The sequence below is a fragment of the Pipra filicauda genome, unplaced genomic scaffold (assembly GCF_003945595.2).
Source record: "Pipra filicauda isolate LSUMZ 115617 unplaced genomic scaffold, ASM394559v2 scaffold11_size5308982_pilon, whole genome shotgun sequence".
Lineage (NCBI taxonomy): Eukaryota > Metazoa > Chordata > Aves > Passeriformes > Pipridae > Pipra > Pipra filicauda.
This window is the reverse complement of record NW_024103652.1, coordinates 2,700,874-2,713,403: the sequence shown is the minus strand read 5'-3', so window position 1 is coordinate 2,713,403 and position 12,530 is coordinate 2,700,874. Positions and strand designations below refer to the sequence as shown.

At 36.0% G+C, this 12,530-nt stretch overlaps 1 protein-coding gene across 2 annotated transcripts in view; it reads right to left on the bottom strand.

The window, feature by feature from the left end:
• Positions 1-6: 6 nt before the first annotated feature.
• AKAP6 (A-kinase anchoring protein 6) overlaps positions 7-12,530 on the bottom strand; it is a 322,400-nt gene continuing 309,876 nt past the window's right edge. Inside the window, exon 14 of one of the 2 annotated variants that reach the window (XM_039386513.1) lies at positions 7-665. The gene's annotated coding sequence lies outside the window, so the exon portion shown is untranslated. Of the gene's footprint in view, positions 666-5,858; positions 7,600-12,530 lie in introns of those variants that run through there. The other variant, XM_039386519.1, reaches the window with a different exon arrangement.

Below are 12,530 nucleotides of genomic sequence, written 5' to 3'. Positions count from 1 at the left end.
CAGGGATAGTCAACATACTTTTCCCTTTTATTTATTTATTTACATTTATTTTTAGCCTCTGTCGGTGCTCCCAAACCACAATAATTTGAAAAAGCAGCTGTTGGTGTGTCCTGAAAAGACAGGATCAGTAGGTAGCTCAAGGTTTTTGATTTCTCTTGGAGGATGATTCTTACCCTTTCCCTTACTAAGTAGTCATTCTCTTCTAATTCAGAAGAAACAGAAAAAGATAAACAGAAGAAACATGCTCTCTTTTTCCTAATAATTTTTTGAGGAACAAATCTAAGTTAATTATACATACGGCAAAAAAAAGCATTGAGCTTTCACTCAGAGTTCTTTCAGACAAGCCTAGTACAGTCCACTGTAACCTTTCTTCTTTGGTAGCAACCATCAGTGCTCTGCTGCGTCATGCAGCAATGAACATTGAACAAGAATATTCACAAGACTACCCATGCCTGTATCTCCTCCCTTACTGTCCAAGTTGCATCCAGTACAGTTTAAAGCTATGCTAAGTCCTTAAAGCCATGCTTCTCCATAGTCAGTGGGGTGTTTTTCTTCTGTTTTATAACAGCATTACTTTTCCACTCACTGAAGACAGCGCATTATGTTCCTGTGTAGTATGGTCCCAGGTGGGCAGCCATGTAGATCTGTGGCTCTGCTAACAGCTTCTGAAATTTCAAGCATACATATAAATCAGAAATAAATACTCTGATCTTTGGTCTTAGTGTTCTTCCAAAAATAATCAAAACTTATAAGGATACATATGTGCCAAAGACTTGAATACAGGCTAGCCTGTCTGAAAATGCATCCTTGTTCAAGCATTGGAATTTCTATCAAAGTACCACTCTTATTTATAACTATTTATTATTCTGCAGTTTGAGTTCTTCCTGGGAAGAAGATGATTGTCCAAAGTTTTTCTTTTTTTTTTTTTTTTTTTTTAATCAAAAAATTCAAGTATTGAGCATACTCACAGGTGATCTTCAAAGTTCAAACATCTCAAATCTTACTCTTTCAATTTCAAACTTTCTTGCGTTAAAATACAAACCTTTCTAGTATTTTTACATGTCTATCAGACAGCTTAAAGAGGTAGCTCTATTCACTTGACAGACCTCCATCCATTTTACTTGCATTTCTCTCTGTTGGTTTTTTTGTTCTTCGGTTGTAAGTATTCTCGCCACTTCAAAGTGTATTTTCATTATCAGAAAGTACTGGACTGTAGTTTTTGTCTAAATAAAGTTGATTAGTTCATTCACTGGAACTTAGGAAGGCTGCCTAGCGTTCTTCGCTTTACACAGTGTATCACGTTATCTGATTTTTATCCTCATGACTGGATAACATAGAAGACATCTCTGTGACTTTTGAGTCTCAAATCTATTAGGTGTTGGCAACATATTGGATGGACTCTCTGGACTCTCTGAAGAAAACACATAATGTGATTTCCTGGTCATCAATATATGTTTTAAGTATTACAGAATTAAGTCATTGTTCTCTTCATTGCACATTTGAGGCAACATATATTTGGCTTTAGAGTATGTATAGTTTGGGTAGATATGGATGTCTACTGGAAGAAAATTATAATTTGTCTTAGTTCAAAATTAATTAAAGAAGTTTTATTGTACCTTTTTTATTTTTACCACAAAATGGATACTCATTTGCTTTTAATAACTTGACAGCCAGTAATGACTGCATTTCTGCTCCTTCAGTAGGACTGCTTGGTGAAAGTTATTAATTGCTAAGGGCATCACCTTTTTCTTCTCTGTACATAACAGGGAAGAAAAAGCAAGGGAACTCCTGCTATCGTTTGTTTTGAAATATGTCCTTTATTCTGGAAAAAAAACCCCTACAGATCTTCAAGCATATTTTGATATAGATTTGGCCTTTTTAGTCTGGAACAAGAAGAAATATCGAGAATCCATGCAAGTAGATATTACAACAGCAGCAACAGCATCTGCACAATGTCAGATTTTATTTATAGTTGCAACTTCTAATAATCACTATCATCTCCTCAGCTTCTCAATTTCTGCAACAATTTTTTGAAGAAATGTTTTTGTCTGACTATAGCATCATGAGAAGTTTCATTATGAAAAAAAAGAAAAAATCACTTCCTTTAACTGAACTAAATCTATATTTCATCCTAAAATAATAAAACCACATGTAGATAAAAACTATCAAACAGGTACAAGTAAAATTTTAATGTTTTTTGGGATATCCAGATCATATAGCAGTAATTCTTTCAATATTCAAAGGCAACCACTGAATTAATTTAAAAGTTATAATTTTATCTTGAAGAATGTTATTAATGGCCTACACTATTTTCTGTGCCATCAATTCCATAACAACTTATCTGTGTATCCAGTCTTTCACTATATGCCAACCCAGCACAGTGATTAGTTTTATCTAGAACATACTATACTTTATTACTCTTCCTAAAGCTGAACTTTTGATTCTTATCAATGTTAGTCAACTGCTTTTAGGTTATGGAGAAGTACAAGGGGAGAAAAATCTTCATAATAAAGAAGACATTATATACAAAAAAATCTCAAATTAATAAGATTACTAAAGCTGATATATCAAATACCTGAAGTAGAAAAAAACCCAAGATTAAGATTTTTCTTGAACTCATTGTACACCTTACTTTTTATGGTATGCACTAATAATACTTCAAAGACAGGAAGAAGAAATATTTAGTTTAAATATCAATAATATTCTCAGCTTTCAGAATATTCTTATTATGAATCCTTGGTACTTCCAGTAATGTTACTCTTTTACATTTACTTTTTAGGTGAAGAAGAGTCTATGGGTGGGAATAATGGAAAATATTTTGACTTTTGAGAGACTCTAAACTCTTCAAACCTATTGTTATAACAGATGATGCTTGACATTGCAAATCATTCTGTCTTCCTTTTCTTGTAAGTCCTGTAATCTGTAATAAACTGTGTACATGCATTCATATGGTGCTGTTTGGTTTGTGGATCACACACAGCTGGAGTTAAATTATATAATGTATAGAGTTTAAAATATATGTTGTCTTCATTGTTAGGAAGATCTTTAAATATCTCTTAATGTAGTTTTCAAGGAAATTAAGCATTGAGGAAAGAAAAAAAGGTGAAGAAACAAATATACTATATACATGTGATATACATGCTAACCTTTGAAATTATCAAACAATATTTTTTTAGGTATGAACTCCATTTTGATATTCTGCATTTTATCATACACACATTCACAGAATCACAGAATCAAAATATCCCAAGTTGGAAGGGACCCATCAGGATCATCAAGTCCAACTCTTGGCCTTGCGCAGGACCATCCTCTGTTCCAGTGCCCAACCACCCTCTGGGTGAAGAACTTCTTTCTAATATCCAACCTAAACCTCCCCTGACACAACTTCAGGCCATTCCCTTGGGTCCTGTCACTGGTCACCACGGAGAAGAGCTCAGTGTCTGCCCCTCCTCTTCCCCTCATGAGGAAGTTGTAACTGCAATGAGGTCTCACCTCAGTCTCCTCTTCTCCAGGCTGAATAGACCAAGTGACCTCAGCAGCTCCTCACATGGCTTCCCCTCAAGGCCCTTCACCATCTTCATTGCCCTTCTCTGGACACATCTAATAGCTTTATAACCTTCTTATATTGCAGTGCCCAAAACTGCACACAATATTCAAGGTGAGGCTGCACGAATGCAGAGCAGAGCAGGAAAATCCCCTCCCTCGACCGGCTGGCGATGCTTTGCCTGATGCCCCCCAGGACACGGTTGGCCCTCCTGGCTGCCAGGGCACTGCTGACTCATATTCAACTTTCCTCGACCAGGACCCCCAGGTTCCTTTCCATTTCACTGCTTTCCAGCATCTTATTCCCCAGTCTGTACAAACATCCAGGCTTGCCCCATCCCAGGTGCAGAATCTGGCACTTTCCCTTGTTGAACTTCATATGGCTGGGGATTGCCCAGTCCTCTTATTTGTCGAGGTCTCTCTGCAGGGCCTCCCTGACTTCGAGGGAGTCAACAGCTGCTCCCAGTTTTGTGTCAACTGCAAATGTGCTTAGTATCCCTTCCAGTCCTGCATCCAAGTATTTTATGAAGATGTTGAAGAGCACAGGGCCCAAGATGGAGCCCTGTGGAACCCCACTGGTGACAGGTCACCAGTCTGATGTCACCTCATTCAGTATTACACTCTGTGCTTGACCCCTGACTCAATTGCTCACCCACCACATGATGTGTTTATCCATCTGTGTGCTGGACAGTTTGTCCAGAAGGATCCTGTGAGAGAGTATCAAAAGCTTTACTGAAATCCAAAAAGATTACATCAACTGTCTTCCCTTGATCAACTAGGGGGGTTAACTTGTCATAAAAGGAAATCAGGTTTGATAAGCAGGACTTTCCTCTCATGAAGCCATGATGGCTGTGACCAATGACTGCATGTGTGTTTCAATACTTCCCAGAATAATCTTCATAACTTCCATACCAGGCACTGAAGTGAGACTGACAGGCCTGTAATTTCCATGGTCCTCCTTCTTGCCCTTCTTGAAAATCAGGACAACGTTCACCAGCTTCCAGCCAGTTGGGACCTCTCCAGATTCCCAAGACTGCTCAAAAACACTATTCCGTGATTAAAAAAATAACGTAGTTTTTCAAGCAGATGCCCAGTGATTTGTTATTAGGTTCAGTTATGATGCTGCAGGATGATAAAATTACGACTAACATTTAAAGAGTTCCAAGGTTGAATCCTCACTATCATATAAACAAACTAGAATTTGACTCTCCTGGTAACTATGAATGCTAGGCCACTGGTTTTATACAAAATATTCAGAAATCTAGTCAACCCAAAACAGAGACCACTGTCTGAGACACAGTCCTTGTTCGGAAAGTAAATTGAGGATTCTCAAGGATTCATGCTGTAAGAAAAGGAACTGGGGAGCCAAAGATAAGTCAATGTCTTTTACCACCACTAAGTACTGAAGTTAATGTGTGTGTGTCTCCATTACTTTGTTCAGAATTACTGTAAACATTGTCTTGTGGAGACATTGCTCAGTCTAAAAATAATTGTAGTTACACCGTCATTCAGGTGAATTAGAGGAGGGAAACAAAGAAGGCTCACCACATTGCTAATAAACACAAGCCTTATGCATTGACTGACTCTGAATACTGGCTGTTCTGGTGTCCTAGGCTGGATACCACCAACAGAGTCTGCTTGGACAGCAGAAGTGTATGACCTGCTAACAGCTAATTATTTCTTCAGAGTGACAGTATGATGTTGATTAAAAATATATACTAATATATATGGTATTTTAGACCTATAAATATATCTTGCTTGATTTATTTGGTCTGAGCTCATCTATAAATTGTCTGGCTTCTGAAGGAAAATGGCAAAATTGTCTTGCATGTAGAGGGATTTCTTTCAAGTTAAATCAGTGGTTACAACAAAAAAATCCTAATGAATGACAAACTCTGAAGAGCTCAAACAAAGCAAATTTTAATACATAAATATCAGAGGGCATATGTATGTCTTGAGCAGAGAACAAACCTGAGATCTGGATTGGTGGGTGAAAAAAAGTTCAGTTTATATTTTCCCTCTGAAAAACCAAGAAGAATAAGAAGAACATTCTAGTACAGCATAGTAGTTTAGAACTGCAACACACCTTATTCAGTCGTGAATTTGAGTAATAGCTGAGATGTAGTCTGTTTCAAGCAAGATGGCAAAAGCAAGCATGCTCATCATTCCTCCAATTATCTCCATCATCAGTTTAATTTAATGGAACAATTTTACAGTTTCCTAAAAAAATAAACCAAACAGAAACAAACAAAAAAACAAAGTAAAAAACCAAACAAAAATGCAAACCAAAACTAAACCAAAAACAACTCCACACAAAACAAAGCATCACCAAAATAAAAAAAAAGCATATGCAAAATACATATTTGTATCATATTGGACCTTTCATATGACTTTCATGAAGGACAAACAAATGTTGATCCATTTGTGTTTAATACATCAGCCTGGATTTTTCATCTTCTCTGTACACCTAAAAAAAAAATTATAAAAGGATACTAACAAAAAAGTCTGCAAAATGCTTCTTTCTTTTATGTGAGGTAATATTCAATACTGCTCATCGGGAAGTCAACAAACTACAACCACAAGAAACAAGGCGTTTGAACATTCAGTCTTGAAAGTATGATGGTGGAATCAGTGGTCTGATGCAGTTAAGAATGACTATTAAAGTGAATTGAGAATAATTTTTAATAGTGTTTCATTGAAGTCAATGGGCCAGTGTTATCAGAAGTGAGTCTCACTGTTGTGAGAGATTCATTTTTATTTCAAGCCATTGAAGTCAAAGGGAACAGGCTACAGAAAGTTAACCCCACACAGTGCAATTATATTCAATGCAGCCTCATCTTGTGGAAAAAAAAGACTTTATTAAGTACAAGGTTCATGCAGCATCACTTTCACACAATATTTTTAAAAACCCACCAAAGTAGTGTCACAGAGGATGGTGAAGTAGTGCAGCTAGGCTTTTAGGATAATTGCACAATATCACTTAGCAGCACAGATCATATAATACTACAGTATGTCTTCAAGAGAGAAATGTTAGGCAAGGTATCCCACATCCTATAGTCTTTGAACAGTGCCTCAAGCTCTTGCTTTTGCTAAATAGCCATGAGAATCAGGCTGAAGGAGTCTGATGTCTCACGCAGAGGGTGGCAAAAGTAAAAAATACCTTCACTATCACTCTCTCCTAAAACTAAATTAATGGCTTCTGCCATGAAAGCAATACCTTCACTGTAGTGAACATTTACAGTGTTTGCAACATTTGATTAGCGAAGGATAAATTTAGCTACTTATCATCAGGAAAATTAATCTTCAACATTTTTTTCAACCTAAATTTAGTCACTATTAACTTCTAAATGTTCAGAGGAACTTATGTAAAACCAGCAGATGCAGGACTAGATCCTGTTAGGTTTTGTGTGAGTCCAAAGTGAGAGACTTCCTTTGTTTTACCACTTCATGGATTTTGTCATCCCCCAAACACCACTGCATAATCACATTACAGTAGAAACCCGTGTCAACAGGCAAATATTATAAAAAAACATGAATGTGGAGGTATGTAAATAGTTCAAAGTGATTACATAGTGTATAATTAATGTGCAGTTTTAGGTTTTGTGCTTTTTTTCTCCACAACACAATGTTCTCTGTGCTCTAGATCCCATTGATTAAAAATTATAACGTAAACTCTTTCAGTATAAGTACAGCAGTTCCAAGTTTCATTGAATGCTTAATTTTTTTATATTCATGAGTGGATTTGCAGCTTGGAATAATTCTGCAATTGTGGAATCCCTGGAATGAAAATATTATTTAATGTTCCATCAACAATGTGACAAAGGACATAAGCCAATTTAGACAGTGTATATAGGGTAACAAAAGATAAACAAAGTATGTGCAACCCAGTCAATAAAGGACTTAAAAAGTGTAAGTCAGTTGATGTGGATTAAGTAGTCTCAAATCTATCCTCCAAAATTCCAGGTAGGTAACGATGAGAATGAAGCAGCAAAATGCCAAGTGTTCTGTCTCCTTCAATAATAGATGTAATAGATGATTTTGTTCCTTCTGCCTTAGCTGCAGGAAGCAAATCAGGTATCTCAGTACTGAAGACATCTTTGTAACTTGAAAGTCACACCAACATATAACATGCTTTTCAGGTCTGCTTGGAAGTGTTGGCTCCTGACCAACTACACTGGTAACAAGGCTCTATTACATTGCTCACACTGATATTCAGTCTCTTAATGCCAACTCTCTGAAAGGTTGTGGTGAATTTTTATCTACCCTTGCGTGGCCTTGTGATGCAGCTTCATAGAGACACATGGTTTCAAGGAAATAACATTCTCTTGCCTTTTTTATCTTACAAATTCACTTAGATTCTTGTCATCATAAAATTGGTCATTCAAAATTTTATCAAAGTCTTAAAAATAGAAAAAAACAACCTATATTCTCTATCTGGAGATATTTTTAAAAAATTCTCTTCATGGAGTGACATGGAGTTACTGAAAAATATGGTAATCAAAAAGGATTTTGAGAAAGCATCGCAATCAGTCCTCAGCAGGTCACTGAAAACTGCCCTACTGGTTTTGCCTGAGACAAATTCTATGTGTTAGCAGCTGTGCTTGCTTCTTCCTTGGAGAGCATAGACAGAGGACAAGTTATAGTCCCAGCAGGACTGAAAGACTAATCTCTACTGAAAAAAATAAGTGAAAATTATGTTTTGACAGTTTCATATTTTCTAAAAAAAATAATAGAGGTAAGTAAGTTAGATGCTGGGATTAGTCAAATCAATGTGACTTGAAAAGATAGAGATGATAAACCCTAAAAAAAATTTTTTTTATGGTAACTTCATCACACTATTCATCATAGAAAGGCATATATATAATTATGTATGCATGGTAGAACCCCTGTAAAGCAATAACTTTTAATGAACTAGCCCTGTTAAAATAATACCTTTCTGGGCACCAAACCAAATATGTACAGGAATACAGTGCAAACCTTCTGAATGATAAAGAAGAAACTAAATAGAAAATAAAGAAAACTAACAAAAAGAACATTCAATAGGAAAATGGACTGATAAGCCTGCTTATATTAATAGTTGTACATGTTTTCATGAAATCAAGATAAATTTGATAAAAGAGAGCCTTTTAAAATTGGTATTTGCTGTAGAAATATTATTTCTTAAAAATAAACTTCTTTTTCCCTAAGAAGGTTGATTCTAATTTCATCTCTTTTCCTGATTTCAGATAAATTATACCAGGAATGTATTTTTTCCTTTAAAGTATTTGTTTCGTGGTAGTTGTATGTTTTGCTTTATTAGGGCAGCATTGGATTTCTGTTTGATAGAAATCCAGTCTCTGATCAGCAAACCTTATTCTACTTAAAAAGCTTGACCCCATGCAGAGCTTAGATCTAGGTTCTCAAATAGTTGTAAGTACTCAACTCTTTTTGAAAATAAAAAGTGATACTACCTAAGATCCATATCTCTGGAGATACTTGGTTTTCTGGACTCCAGTGAGTGCTGAGGTCATTAAGCCTCAGGAGGCAGCCAGCATATTGATGCTTCAGACTATGCTGTCATTCTCACATGACATTCAACTTTTTCCCCTGAATTTGGGAGCCAAAGCTGGTGATGATAACAGTCTGAGAATGATGGGATCAGAGCACATGAATGTTTGCTTGGTTTTGCATAACTGATTGATTCATCAAGGAGGAACTGGACTTTGAAGGACCACATCAAACATTCATTTTTGCTTCCCTGAGCAACAGGTTACCAACGTGCAAGATCCTTAGGAATGTTGGTAGCTTAATAAGACTTTCATTAAGATCATATCTTCCAGGTCTCCTACTCTAACATCAGATCAATTTGTTGCTGAAATTCATTCTAATTTTAAAAGGCATGGAGATAAGGTCTCCAGGTGTGGGGGCAGTGACTCACTTAGTGAGCAACCTTCTTCTAAGTGGCAAAAAAGCCTTAAAACTCAAAATTGCTCAAAAACAAAAAGGCAGGAACACAGTTAAGTTTGGAGAATGGATGTCAAGGTGTAAGCAATAAGAAACAGTCTCTAATACTACAAAAGACATCGTCATAGGGAATTAATTTTCTAAATTATATTTTGAAGGTTAAATATTTCTTCCCTTGATAAGATTCTAGTACTGGTTTCAGTTTCATTTTTTTTGCCTCTTGTATTCACTTCACTTTTCACATACACTTGTATTTCAGAAAATATATTTTACTTAGAAATTGTTGAAAACATTTCTGAAAAGTTCTAATAGATAATACAAGAAGAGTAAAAATTAGTGTTACAAATGTAGTGATGTTCCATATAAAGTTAATTAGTTTATTTTACATCTCTTTATGCTTCAATCCAAACTCAGGACTACCTTTGTCTCCCCATGCTGACTGTGATACAACCTTCTGCCATGGTGACTTGTTCTGAAGTCGCTTGAATTAAACGGCCGTGCTTTGGATCTACATATCTATGGATGAAATACAGCAGATTAAGTGATTCTGAGCTGCTAACCTCAGCCTCCATCCTTCTGTCTGTTTTAGAGCTCTTGTGATTCATTGCCATTCTCCTGAAGTCACAGAGAAAGGACAGACGGTTTTAATTACGACCACAAAAAAAAAGTCAATCAGGCATATGGAGATAACAGCCCAGAATTTTTATGAGACCTTGGAGAAGTTAGCTTGCCAGAATGTGAAACCCTGGAAGTTGACTTATTTCAGCTTGGGAGAAAATTTCCTGAGTCTCTGATTTTTTTTCAGGAGAATCTGATAATAAAATTACTAATATATGACCTTTGCTTAGAAACAAATGAGAGAGGAAAAGAACAGATAACAATAGCTGAAAAATAGTACATATTTATAAGAAGTAAGTACAAATTGTTTTGAACTTTATTTTAAAACCTTTTGTCATGATACTTGTTTGAAGTTCTATTGTGTTAGGTTGAAATCAGTGAAATTTTACTGTACCAGAAAGGATTGGTCCTTGATAACAGCACTGTAATTGTAGTAAAGGGTTTGCAGAATAATACATAATTAAATGTCTTGAATATTTTTTTTAAAATTAATATTAGGGGTAATGTGTGGAATGTTTCCTCCTATCCTGTTGAGTGATCAAAACTTTTTTAATAAATAAATTTCATAACAATATTTGGATTTATTTCCTAACGAAAATCCTAATAGTCCAAACATCACTATTTCCAAAAGAAGGATAGGATTATTCATATTCTGCTGCTGAATGGTGTGATCTCTGATTTTCAGTAGAAACAGCACCTGCTGACAAGATTTTATAAATATGCTTAATCTGAAAAACCTTAAAATAAGTCAGTTTCTGGCTAAATTTATCTCCATTAGAATAACCTGTATTAAGAACACCAAATAGGCAAAAACACTAACACATCAATCTGAATTGAAACCTTCATAATATTGACTTCTATTTTATCTATAGGAGCTACTTTAATGGTACTTGAACAATATATTTTAGCTATTTATAATTCTGAAAACATAGTAGAGGCAGAAGAAGTCTGTAATGAAGAGATACCAGAAGCAAAGGGTTCAGTTCATAAAACTTTCATTCATTAATTTTCATCTAGAGTAAATGTGGTGGCTGGTTCACAAAAGGCACCACACTGAATAAAGTATATCAGTGAAACAGTTTAAAGTCATTACTCTCTCAGGCGCCATGCGTCATCATCTCCTTGCCTGTTGCCTTTTGTGAATGAATGCTGCAGCTTGTGGGAGTGTTCTGGGTCTCCACTTGGCTTCAGGGAGAGCAGAGTTGACTCTTAACATAACCACATTCCTACCAGCATCTTGAGTGAACTACTTTTTTAAGGACAAGAGGTTGTTTTTTTTTTTTCTCTGCAGAGACAATTAACCTAGCAGCAGTGAATTATGAACAATCATTGACCATTCAGAGTAATAACCAGTTCATTATGGCAGCTATTTACAAAGGTACTGCAATTACAGCTAACTTCTAAGTGAGTATACACAGACTGATTTCTTAGTACCTCCAAATTCTTTTCTCTTCCAACCTGTATTTCTTTTACAGACTTACAGGATAAATCCTGAGCAAACATAACAGCATGGGGCTTTTACCTATGTCCATTTTCCATCACTGAAAGACATTCAAGAAGGAAAAGGGAGAGAAATGACCAAAGATTGAAAATAGCTACACTAATCCTGTTTCTTGGATAAAAATCTAGGAAAAACAGATTTAAGAACACTGCCAAATTTAGAAGTTATTACTCAGGGCCAAACTCTTACATTTACAATAACTTGTATCTTAGAATACTGGCTCAGCAAGTGCTTTTTGGAAACAGGGAGTGCTGTCCACCTTCTCCCACACAGCTATGTGTAAGTAGCACTATGAAGATGTAGAGGTAAACTGCAGGTGGAGCAGATGATTGCATAGCTCTTTTAACATCCATGTAGGGCTTGGGCAATCAGTGAGTCAACTGAGTTTACAATTTAATTTTGTCTCCCAGATGGAAAGCTGCCATTGTGTTCATAATACTGTATTCAGCTTATAAAACTCTAACATTGTAAATTCACTTGTCATCGCATTTTCCCCGTAAAAGGAATTATTTAAGTATTTTCTCACAACTTAAATCAATCCTTTCTAAATGGTCAAAATTCCACATGGTAGTGAACACCAGCAGTGATGGCTGAAATCAAACCATAGCAAATAGTGCTCAGCTCTAACAAATTAAACTTATCCACCCAGGACAAAACTGGCATTACTTTGAAATCCACAGTAGTTCCGTGTTCTCTCCTAAAGGCACAGAAGTAGGAATAAAGTACCTCTCAGTGCAAATTCTTACATCCATCATACATACTATATCTCTAAGCAAGCAGGAGTATAGTGTCTTCTGAGGACAAGAGACCAGCAACCAAATTGCTCTCGAATCAGTTGAACTATAAGTACAATGAAGCCTAGAGCTGTAGCCATTTGGCAAAGAGCCTTATGATCTGTTGTGCTATGGCATGGGTTTCCTGAGGA